This window comes from Schistocerca gregaria, chromosome 3, assembly GCF_023897955.1.
Source record: "Schistocerca gregaria isolate iqSchGreg1 chromosome 3, iqSchGreg1.2, whole genome shotgun sequence".
Taxonomy (NCBI): domain Eukaryota; kingdom Metazoa; phylum Arthropoda; class Insecta; order Orthoptera; family Acrididae; genus Schistocerca; species Schistocerca gregaria.
This window is the reverse complement of record NC_064922.1, coordinates 271,972,892-271,986,133: the sequence shown is the minus strand read 5'-3', so window position 1 is coordinate 271,986,133 and position 13,242 is coordinate 271,972,892. Positions and strand designations below refer to the sequence as shown.

General features: G+C 38.4%; 1 protein-coding gene across 5 annotated transcripts in view; it reads left to right on the top strand.

Moving 5' to 3' along the window:
* Positions 1–13,242, top strand: part of LOC126354661 (myosin-11-like) — a 273,554-nt gene that overhangs the window by 217,852 nt on the left and 42,460 nt on the right. The gene's annotated exons all lie outside the window — the stretch shown is intronic.

Genomic DNA, 13,242 nt, shown 5'->3' with positions numbered 1-13,242 from the left:
TTCTGACACTTCGCTTGCCTCTGGGTTTATATTCTACTGCTAGTTTAGGAGGTCTTTGTGGCAACAACAGTGACAAGTAGGGATGCAGGTGGTAATGAGATAGCAACACTTGTTAATGAAGGAAATAATTTGTATCTTCCTTTAACAGCTCTCAAGCATCCCCACCCCAGTACCACCTGTATCCCAACTCATCACTATTGATGCTGCCTACTTACACACCAGCATCCCCCACACCCATGTCCTTACTGCTATTGAACACAATCTTTCTCAATGTCTGGTTGACTCCAAATGTTAACCTCCTTCCTATAAGGATAACCACTTACATTCTTACCCATAATTATTTCCCCTTGACGGAATCACCTATAATCTAGTCTGTGGTACAGCAAAGGATGTCCATTTGGAACGGGCTGTGACTATCTGTTTTTTGCCATCTAGAGGAAACCTCCCTAGCCTTCCAAAACCCCAAAACTCTTGTCTGATGCAGGTTCAGTGGTAATATCTGAATGATCTTGACCCAGGGCCAAGACATCGTACCCTTGTTTTTCCACAGCCTCAACCCCTCTCCTATTCTTTTCACACGGTCATTCTCTGCCCAGCATTTATTTTCCTGGACTTTCTTCCACTTCTCTAATAGCTCCATTCATACATCTGTCTATCTCAAACCCACTAACCATAAACTATACCTGTATTTTACAGCTTTTATGTCTTCTACAGCGAAACATCACCCCTATATGGGCTGGACACCTGTGGATCACATATCTGCAGTGATGAGAATCGCCTTTCTCAGCATGCTGAGGGTCTCACAAAGCCCTTGGTAGATGGGGGCTTCCCCCAAATATAGTACACATACATATTTCCATTGCCATAGTCTTACATACACCCTCAAAGCTTTGCTGTTTACCCCTTTAATCTGTGTATTCTCTGGTTCAGCCCCCTATTATTGTTCTGATATCCATTTTCATCTTGCTCAACTGCTGGTCCAGGAGACAGTCGATATAAGTGCCATTCATCTTCAGTTCTGTGTTGTCCACTGTTCTTCAGGACGCCACATTTTCTGATGTGGCATTGATGCCTTTTGAAGTTCCATAAGGCAGTTTCATGATGTACAGCATATTTTCCACTTGTTTGAGTACATTGCAAATGTTCTGTAGTGATCCACAATTTGTCAATTTGTTTGAGAAATAGTTGGTACACACTTACTCACCAATTTGAAACTTTGAACTCTTCTTTGACTTTGCCTCTTCTTCTAATGGAAGGATCACTAGCAGTATGAACCTTGACTGATGTCAATGAAATAGTTCAGAAGGTGCTTTCCTGTTATTGAATTTGGAATTGTACACTAAGTTACCAGCATTTTCTGTTGGGCATCTTACTTGTTTTCTCCTCCCCAGTTAGCCATTTTCTTGGATTCTTTGAAAGCTGTGACAAATCTTTCTGCTGTTCCACTTGAAGAAGAGTGAAACAGAGCTGTAGTCAGGTATTCTACTCCATTTCTGCTTCCCACTGTCTGAAACTGTGTTCTTGGGTAGTTGTGCTACCGCAAAAAGTTTTCTAAAGTCCCTTTGTTGTGGTTTCTGTAGTTGTTGACATTATGTCAAATATGCTGTATGTCACTCCTAAGAGTTATCACATGTGTTTTCTATGCCATTTCAGCAGATATTTGCAATTTCTTTTTTACAGCGAGTATCTGGAGTCAGCCCAAACAAATACTTCTTATCATGTCTTTCATGAAATGCCCATTGTTGTTGGAAAGCTCCAGTGATGACACCACCACCCTGGCCCACACTGAGCAATACTGCCCTGCAGCAGCAGCAGCGCTCCTCAGTCATTGCAGGAGTACTGGTTATTCTTTATGTTATACTGTTACTTTTAATGCACATCAGTGAAATGAGTGTCACAACAGACTAATGTGGGACCACTTTATCAAATGGGCATGTACAATTTTGCTTTAAAAATAATTTTGTTTGTAATAGGAAACAAACCAATGCTTTTTAATGACACCGAGCATCACATGTTGAAGACATGATGAGGATTATTTGTTTGAACTGACTTCAGCTGCACATTGAAAATAGAATTGCAAATATCTCCCGAGACATTGAGAAAAATGGTTCAAATGTCTCTGAGCACTATGAGACTTAATTTCTGAGGTCATCAGTTGCCTAGAACTTAGAACTAATTAAACCTAACTAACCTAAGGACATCACACACATCCATGCCCGAAGCAGAATTCAAACCTGCGACCGTAGAGGTAGCACAGCTCCAGACTGTAGCACCTAGAACCGCACGTCCACTCCGGCCGGCCATTGAGAAAATGCGCCTGATGATCCTCAGAGAGGGGGAACCCAAAATATAGAACTATGAGTATGTCTGCACACACGTGAACCAGGATACTTTCCAAAATCCCCAGAACAGTCAGTGTGAGTCATTTGTCGAGGGTCTGTTGCTTAGGTTCAGTTTTGAAAATGCTTCTTGGATTTGGTTTTGCCATTTGGTTTGGTTAACAAGTTTCACATTGTGAAACCCCTTTCTGTGATGCATTTGTCTGTTTTTGGCTATCACCAATATCATTTGAATTTGTTTCATTCTGATGAGGGCCCTGTGTCCATTATGAAGTTTCTACAAAATTTTATTTTGGCACAATTTGGGTATAATGACCCTTGTGAAACCTGTCTGCAGAAGTAACAAGGCGTGACAGGTGCTGATACACTATGTGATCAAAAGTATCTGGACGTCCCCAAAAACATAAGTTTTTCATATTAGGTGCATTGTGTTTCCACCTACTGCCAGGTGCTCCATATCAGCAACTTCAGTAGCATTAGACCTCATGAGAGAGCAGAACAGGACGCTCCGCGTAACTCATGGACTTGGAACATGATCATGTGATTGGTGTCACTTGTATCATACATCTGTATGCAAGATTTTCACACTCCTAAACATTCCTAGGCCCACTGTTTCCAATGTGATAGTGAAATGTAAATATAAAGGGACACATGCAGCGCAAAAGCGTACAGATTGACCTCGTCTGTTGACTGAAAGAGAGACCGCCGACAGCTGAAGAGGGTCGTAATGTGTAATAGGCAGACATCTATCCAGAGCATCACACAGGAATTCCAAACTGCATCAGCATCCACTGCAAGTACTTTGACAGTTAGGCGGGAGGTGAGAAAACTTGGATTTCTTTGTCAAGTGGCTGCTCATAAGTCACAAATCATGCCAGTAAATGCCAAAGCATGCCTCGCTTGGTGTAAGGAATGTAAACATTGGATGATTGAACAGTGGAAAAATGTTGTGTGGAGTGACGAATCATGGTACACAATGTAGTGATCCAATGGCAGGATGTGGTTTTGGTGAATGGCCAGTGAACGTAATCTGTTAGCGTGCGTAGTGTTAACAGTAAAATTCGGAAGTGGTGGTGTTATGGTGTGGTTGTGTTTTTCATGAAGGGTGCTTGCACCCCTTGTTATTTTGCTTGGCATTATCACAGCACAGGCCTACATTGATGTTTTAAGCACCTTATTGCTTCCCATTGTTGAAGAGCAATTTGGGGATGGCAGTTGCACCTTTCAACATGATCAAGCCCCTGTTCATAATCCGCGGCCTGTTGCGGAGTGGTTACATGACAATAACATCCCTGTAATGGACTGGCCTGCTCAGAATCCTGATCTGAATCCTATAGAACATCTTTGGGATGTTTTGGAGCGCCGACTTCATGCCAGACCTCACCAACCAACATTGATACCTCTCCTCAGTGCAGCACTCCATGAAGAATGGGCTGCCATTCCCCAGGAAACCTTCCAGCACCTGATTGAACGTATGCCTGCAAGAGTGGAAGCTGTCATCAAGACTAAGGTTGGGACAACATCATAATGAATTCCAGCATTACTGATGGAGGGTGCCACGAACTTGTAAGTCATTTCAGCCAAGTGTCCGGATATTTTGATCATATAGTGTAGCAGACCTTTTGGTGAACCGGCTGCAAGAATTTGTTGTTCTCCACCAAATAGTTTGGTGATCCATTTTTCACGTAATACAGAATAGTTTTTAGTGCTGCATCTTTGCTTATGGCTTCTTAGATTTTTCTGCTGACAACTGAATATGAATTGACTTCTTCATTTATTTCTTCATCAGTTTACATCAGTTGCTCGCGGTCTTGTGGTTAGCACTGCTTACTCTTGGATCATGGAACCATGGACTCAGTTCCCAGTCAGCTCGGAGATTTTCTCCACTCAGTACTTTCAGGTCTTTTCCTCATCATTATCAATGTGCAAGTCACTGATCAGGCATCAAATAAAGACTTGCACCAGGTGAGCAAACTGCCCACAAGGGATCTCCTGACCAAATATGCCACATGTACATCCAATTTTCATAAATTTACATGCAAGATTCTTCAGATACGTTGAATTTTCCATGTGGACCAGCAGTCGCTGTCAGTAAGGTATCTGCATTGCCATTTTTCTCTCTGGGTTTGTACTGAATTTCATAGTTATATCCCACATTGTGACTCCCCATGTTTGTAGTCTGTGAACTTTCATCACTGACAGCTGTTTGCTTGGGTAGAATGTTAAAAATGGAGCTTGTCATCTTAGATTAGTTCAGACCTTCTTCCACACAGGTACTCGTGAAATTTCTTGACCTTGTAAATTATGGGTAATGCTTCCTTTTCACTTTGGCTGTATCTGGCATGATGTTCATTTAAAGTCTTGGAAGCAAAGGCAGTAGGTTTTTCTGATCCTTCTGGATACTTATAAGACAATAATGCTCCAGTTCCATATGACGATTCATCTGTAGTTGATACCACAGCTTGTGTTGGGCCAAAGTGCACATCAGTTTCATGTCCTTCATAGTTTCCTTCTTCAACTTCGGAGATGGTGCTTCTTGATGCTTAGTCTATTTGAACTACATGTTTTTTCTATCAAACATGATTCTGTAGTTCAGTGACTTCAGCAAATGCTTTGATAAATTTGTTATGGTAGTTTACTTTTCCAATGAAAAACTCTAGTTCCTGGTTATTCTTTGGATGAAGCAGCTTTTTTATTGGTTTGGTACTAGTTTCTGATCTTTGGATATCAACTCCGTCAATGATACAGCTCAAGTATTCTATTTCTAAACAATTAACATTTCTTCTTATTTCATCAGAGGCAAGGTGTGTGAAAAACATGTCTAAATTCCTCATACATTCATCTATATTTGTACCTGTGACCATTATATCATACAAGTAACTGGTACATTCAGGTGTGTTGCTTGTGATACAAATCACTGGTATATTGCAGAGGTATTTGCCTGTGCCACATATTTGTCTCTGCTGTTCAGAGGTCCAAGTGGAGCACTGATGACCATAATTTTCTTGTATACTTCATCCAGTTCCAAGTGGAGATATCCAGCCTATAAATCTATTTTTATATAACATCAGCCATTTATGGTTTCCTGGAACACCTCCTCTGGAATTGAAATCAGATACTGAGCTGTTTTTTGCTGTGGGCTTACAGTCTTCTGAAGACTCCACAGATTATTATTTATCCATTCGGCTTTGGACAGCCACAGTTAGTGTAGACTATTGACTGTTCTTTACTGGCTGCCAGGTAGCTTCCTTGATCAGTCTTTCAGATTCATCTTTAACATTGTTCATAATGGCAAGTGGTACTGGCTTGGGCTTGGCAATTTTTGCTGTGGTTCCTGTATTCAATTTCAGGGCTGCTTTGTAGGCTTTTCACATGCATAAGCCAGACCAGAAAAGGTGTTCTTGACATTGTGACATTTTCTTCTCAGCTTCTTTAAAGATATTTTGATTGATCAAGTTTGAAATCAGTCACTTATTTCCACTGATGTTCAAGTTGAAGGCATTGAATTAGTTATGCAAAGGAATTGGGTGTTTTCTGTGAGTTAACAACTATTAATAGAAGATTTTTGGTTGTTCTGCAATATTTGGCCACTGTCATTTTTTTCCCGTTAGCTCAATCTGGACTCCATTTAATATTTTCAATATTCCAAAGATCTCAGTAATTCATAGACATCCAGGTTTACCAGTGGGCAAGCTGTGCCAATATTTGCTAAAATTTCATTTTGCACCTGTAGATTTTTTGTGATATGTAGATTTTTGCACATTTTCACTGCTGTATTTTTTCAGATGGTGCAACTTTGTTTGCTTTTTTCTGTGTTTTTGTGGTCCATAAATCTGATTGTTGATCCTTCTTGACAGTGAAAGGATGATTTTTTTCATCCACAGTCAGATGGTGGATATGAGGGCTGTGTTCTAGCAGATATTGTCCACAGCATTGCTGAATTTCCATTCATTCTGGTTATGGTTCACTCTACATATTTTTCCTTATTAGGGCTCCTTTACTTTGATGAGCTTCTTGAACATGGCCTATGAATTTGTTGTGGCTGGTTATTTAAAAAATTTCACATTGTAATTACCTAACACAGTCAGCAAGGATACAGGGATCTGTTCATTTGAACGTTGTAGATTTTATTAAAATTCCCTTGATTGTTTTCATAGTTTGTTGAATACATTAGTGTGTTTCAGGAATCTTTGAAAGCTTGTGCAGGAGGATTAGTGTACCTGGATTAAATTCTGCATTGTATCGTGAGGAGTTTGTTGTATAATGGAATGTGGTTGATGTGGAAGTATAAACATTTTTTTCCCATCATATTCACATAATTATGAAATTGCAATCCCTTCAACAACCTGTAAATTAAGCTTCAAATAAATCTTTTTTCTCACTCCCTGAGAAATTTTTTAAGTAGGCACGAGCACATGCTTCAAAATTAACTGATCACTGCATAACGAGCTTGGAACATTTTTCCTTACTGTACATCCTTTTGTTCAAAGAGCTTCGTCTGCAGGTCAGATGTATCAGTGCTGACTCATGACAGGAAATACATTGGGAATGCTGGTACATTTGACATTTGTTCATCCGATGTAACACTGCATTTTGCCAGCAATTTTAACAACTCACACTTTCCTGTGGCTGTCCCATAAACTGCCACTGACATTCTAGATCGTCTTTAAGGTTCTTCAAATACTTGTCACCAAATAATATATTTTTTGCTTGGTTTCCATGTTCATTGTAATTCTTGAGACAGCCAGTATGTTAATATACACACTTTCTAACCAGTAATACAAAGCAGCAATAAGTGCAGTGACATTGTAACATAGTGAACACAACAGATTAAATGAGAGAGATACCTTTTTCAAAAAATGAAAGGTGCAACTCAAGTTTAACTTATTTACTGTTGATAGACATATTTTAGTGGATAATGTGCCTACTGACTTAGAATGGTATATTAATGAGGTACTCAAAAAAGATATTATGTGGTACACTGCCAAATCACTCACAGTAAACATAAATAAAACTAGTTTCATTTAGCTCCAGACAAATAAATTAGCATTAGACATAAGGAAACACACTCTTGAAACTTTTCATGTGGTTATGTAGATAGTAAAACAAATTGGGAACTTTGCATTCTACATACAATAAAAAAATGTCTTCAGCAACCTTTACACTAAGAATTATCTCTCATGTTGGTGGTATTAATGTCCCTTAACCAGCCTGTTTCCATTCTCTAATGTAATATGGTGTAATTTTGTGTTGCAACATGTCAGTTTCAAAAAAAATTTTCATGGGACAGAAAAAGCAGTGAAAGTCGTGCGATGTAAATCCAAGAACATCATGCTGTAGCTTTTCAAGACAGCTTGAAATTATAAACACTATTTCACAATATATATTTTTTCTGATTCGTTTTGATCTATATAACTGTGTAACGTAGTCATAACACCTGATGAAAAGATGATCTCAACCATGAGTTAATCCATCTTTCACTAGACAAAAGGGATGAAAAACGTTTGTATTAAAATTTTAAATTCTCTAGCTGTTAATATCAAATTCATGAGAGAATATCTCTGGATTCAAACATAATGTAAAGAAGTACCTTAAGTGCCTGTCTAATCTTTACTTGAATTCTTGACTAAAAGTAAATAAGATACACAGTTCAGTACTGAGTAAAAGTAATAAAGATGATTATTATTAGCCTTTGCATACATCTGTGATTAGCCCAGTCAGTCCTAGTTTTTTAGTGCTATCAAGCGTAACGTCCTGGGTGCAAAAATGCCCAGAGTTTGAGAATTTTATGAATGACAAGGATTTTTTTAAAATCTTAGAACTATATAAGGTCAACATCACATTTTTAAACATTCTGTTATTGGTATTCCTCTCTCAGATGACCTTGCAGGAAGTGCTGATGTCGTTGTGGAGACTTGGCTAATGGCTGAGTCACACTTTTCAGTTAGTTGTTTAGCAACACAACACGAGCAATGCCTTTAGTGTTTTTTTATGTGTGAAGTAATTGTCTGCATGTTTCACATAATTTTATCTCATGTTTTTTATCTCATCCTGTAGAAATGGGAAAAAATGGGGAAACAGTTGTATTAAAGACCATGTGAAAACAGCTAGGCATAGGAGTGCTAATAATGCTATGAGCTAATTAAATGTAGATTTTCTTTTTCTTCAAAGATTTTACAACTGAAAAAAGAAAAAAGAAGATGGTTGTTGAGAATCAAAGAACAATGGCTGTGCGAAAACCTGAAGTTCATTTTCTTAGGGTCTTTCTTTGGCATTGCAGGTATAATAGTGACTATTTTAGGAACAGTACCAAACAAATTTTAGTTGGCCATGGCATTTGCTGACTCCACATGAAAATGGGGAAAAACACAACAGAATCAACTCTGACAATATTATTGAATACTGCTCAGCAGTGTGGGATCCGCACCAGGTAGGGTTGATAGAAGAGATAGAGAAGATCCAACGGAGAGCAGCGCGCTTCGTTACAGGATCATTTAGTAATTGCGAAAGCGTTACGGAGATGATAGATAAACTCCAGTGGAAGACTCTGCAGGAGAGACGCTCAGTAGCTCGGTACGGGCTTTTGTTAAAGTTTCGAGAAAATACCTTCACCGAAGAGTCAAGCAGTATATTGCTCCCTCCTACGTATATGTCGCGAAGAGACCATGAGGATAAAATCAGAGAGATTAGAGCCCACACAGAAGCATACCGACAATCCTTCTTTCCACGTACAATACGAGACTGGAATAGAAGGGAGAACCGATAGAGGTACTCAGGGTACCCTCCGCCACACACCGTCAGGTGGCTTGCGGAGTACGGATGTAGATGTAGATGTAGATGTAGATTATAAATTAGACATATAACTAGCGACATAACATATTACTAAGAATAAAAATAATCAAATTTGATGTTACCTGTGATTGCATAAGCAACAAAAATATGAGTGCCAGTGGCAACAATGTTGTGATACAATAGACAGAAAATGTGTCCCCAGCAGGTGACATGAGATAAGCTTCATACATGTGTGTAGAGTGAGTACAACCTATGAAGAACTGGTATTTACATATTGTAACAATAAATCGATATTAGTCAGTTTATGCCCTGCCAGCATATCTGGTGCTGAACAGGTTGTGTACATCTGAGACTCTGTTAGAATCAGTACCCATGTTACTGAGAGGACAATAATTGTTACCTATTGAACAAAGACTTTGTCTCCAAATTGGAATGCTACACAAGAAGAAATGCAAAGTCCTCTTTTCTCAGTTAAAGTTTAATTGAAAATCTTATTTTCGTCCAGTTTCTTAATTGGTTTCAAGCTATCCTCTATATTTTCCTAGCTTGTGATAATATTTCTATATAGAATAACTGCTACACCCAACAACTTATTTAATCTGTTTTCTATATTGTAGTTTTTGTCTACCTGTACCATTTTATCCTCCTACTCCTCCGTACGATGCCAAGTTAACACTTTGAGGGCCAGCCATTTAGGAAAATTTTGGGCCGATAAAACCAGTCATTTATTACATTATTTAAAATATTACTGTCATATTTGAGCAATTTCACATGTACTTTGGTTTTGTATGGCAAAATATGAAGCGTTGTGGTATGCAGAGGGGTAAGTTGTAATGCAGGCAATACCAGCTTGTTTCTTTCCTGCTCATTTTGCCAGTAAATTATCTTGATTTTTCCAAACAAATATTGGAAACCAATGTTGGATCATAAGATTCACCTTTAAAAACACAAAATTGAGACATGTAAAACAGAAAAAGCTGTAATTACAGAAGTAATATCTGCAGCAGTGATATTAGTGGCATAAAATTTTGAAAGGTGGCAGCTTATCTGAATATGAATTTTCTTCAGACTCATGGGTGTTGTTCCAGCCAATCCAGAGTCATTGAATTCTTCCCCTTGAGGTTGCAAAATTTCTTACCCACTCAACAAATGTGACATACTTGTAGCAGAATTATAGCAGATTACAAAACCTAATGAGTGTGCACACAAAACTTATGACAACATGAGCACACATTAGCTCAGTCAGTCCCAACAGCAGCCTTAGATTCTCTACTAAGCCTTTCAAAGTAATTCTAGAAACTGACTATGGAAGGCAGCACCTGTCAAGGGACAGGTTGCCAGATGTCCATATATTGTGTCCTTATGAAACTAGTTCAGTTTTCGAACAATAGGTGACTCGCATATTGTGAAAATTGCAGTCTGATATATACTCGGGCAAGGTCCTTTGATCACAGTGCTGTGGTGTGAGTTATACTCAGGCTTAGTCGTTGATCGTGTAGCATTTATCCCACAAATCACTCCATAGATCGGGAAAGGTCTTCAGTAGACATCGTTCCTGGCCTACTCTTTATAGTACTTCTTCGTTTTGTGCTTAATCTGTTGACTTACATGTTAATGTTCTTCAGTAGCACCACATTTCAAATGCTTTTATTTTTTTTTCTGGACTTCCATGTTTCAATTTCTTATAATGTTGTATTCCAGATATATACTTTCAAGAACTTCTTCTTTATTCTGACTCCAGTACAGTTCTTTTATCAAAGAAAGATTTCTTTTCCTGTGCTAATCTACTTCTCGTTTCTCCTTTGCTTTGAAAACCCTATGTAATATTTCTTCAAAGATAGGAAAATTCTTTCACTACTCTGTCCTTCCCAATTTTGATCTGAAGGCAAAACATTATTTTCCTTCTTGATGATTTTCCACTTTTCTTCAACTGACCTGGTCTTGACTCTTTTACTTAGGACATTAGACAATATACAGCAGGGCAGGTTTTGATTTATCATTGTTTGTTTGTGGCTGCATGCTTAGCTAATTGAACTTTTCCACATTAGAACTAGGAAACAGCTAGTCTCGCCTTATTTGGCTGTCAGTTCCACTCTACACCATTCTTAGCTGTACATTGCCTCAAACTGATTAAACGTTGAACTTTCTGAAGGGAGTGAAGTATTTCTCATTTATACTTATGCAGATTGGTTCCTGGCAGACTAAGATTGACTGAGAGAAGGTGCCTTCGTAGCACCTGTTGATCTAGATGAGTTGTGCCATTTGATGTGCTCAGTTCTCCAACCACGTGACAGACAACGTGCTGCCCATATAAAATTTTTGTTAACAAATACTTTTTCATGATACAGAAAAAGTAAGAGATGTAACAGATTTTCCAACTTCCAGTACATTTTTTTAAAAAACTGAAATTATTGGCCTCCAGTTTATAGCATACAGTGAGCTTATATTTACACAAAACATAAAGGTTTTGATAGAAAATTTGTGTAACAGTATTTGTTGTTTGTTTGCACACACACAGACACATTCTAGAGAGACTATCAGATAACCACTGTAAAATCAAACTTTGTGACACACTTTTGTGCTGGCCTTTGTCAGTAATATGTTGATCTTAAACAAGAATACCTGCAGCACAGTGAATCTGTACTTCATGCAGAAAATTCTGTGAACCTGTGTTGCTAACAAAGCCATCATGCAGCTTATCAATGGATGACCAAGCTTCACAAGTTCTTGAAAAGAATTGTAGTACTTTCATGTTGTCTGGGGCACCCAAAAAAAGGTGATCTGTGTCCTCTTCTTTTCCACAAGAGAAGTGTACTAGTCCATATCCTTCTTCATCATCTCCCGCCAATAGTATTCCACTATTCTCCTAACTTTTGTTTTACAGTCTCCATGCCCAGAAAGCATGTAATAATATGCTTCCTTCAGAATTTCTTCCTTCAGCTTAGATGGAACTATGACGCATGATCGCAAGCTATAATGGGCTGTCACATACAGTGAATTGTGGCTGTATTATATGCAGCTTGCAGCCAGCATAAGCACACTGCACTGCTGGCACTGTGCAAAGTTGTGATCTAGCACCTGTATTACCACTAACTTTCTGCTTAAACAATCCCATGTTTCTCACCATCCTTATGTATAACTTCATAACTCAGTCGTAATACCCATCTTGTGGACCTATGATATGTAGCCTGTGAAGATGTTTACAGAAACATCCACAGTTTAATATGAGTCTGGCTGTTAGAGAGGCGAGGTGCCTACACACTGAATTTGCTTGAGATTTCTTGGAATAGTGGTCCAATGGATGAATTGTTACATACTTCTTGCCTTTGTGTCTTGTTGTTTTGTCCCATTCCCACTGTCAGTCTCCTGTCGTGCATCTGCATAAGACATTTCAATAATCTTTGCTTAGGACTGCAATCTATGTGCTATGGTCTGTCACAGCAACTTCCTGTCGAAGCATTCAATAGCTTCATTGCGAATGATACCACAATGTGATTTCATCCAGTAAAATTAATGGAATGGCCTTTTTCATGTGTCAGTTCCAGCACTTCGATAATCCTGTATACAATGAGATTTTCAGCCGAACAAAAATTTTTAAGTACTATTAGAGCAGATAAAGAGTCACTGAGTAGGAAATGTAGAGTTGCTGACATCTGCAAGCAGAAATGGAGTACTTCTAATATGCAACACATTCTGTGGTTATGATACTTGTCTCTGTTGGCAATTTGAGCAGCCCAGACTTCTGCAAACATGGTATGCACTACATGCTTCTGAGAGAGTCATTGGTTTTGGAGCTACCAGCATAGATATACAGGGTTATTCTATATGGTAGACCCATTTTCAAAACTTTGTATTTATTCAAGTACAAATCAAAAATGAACAAGATTTGTTCCAATGAAAAGAGGAAGTTTCAAAGTTTTTTTCATAATGCTTGATATCAATTTAGTAAATTTAATGATTTGTAATTAATTAGTTTTTAATGATTATTTAATAATTAGAAATGTGATAAATCTTATAAATGTTTAATGTGACCATCGTTGGCTGCACGGCAAACATCGACGTGATAGCCAAACTTGCCCCACACACGCAAAAGCTTGCTGCTGCAGAGTGC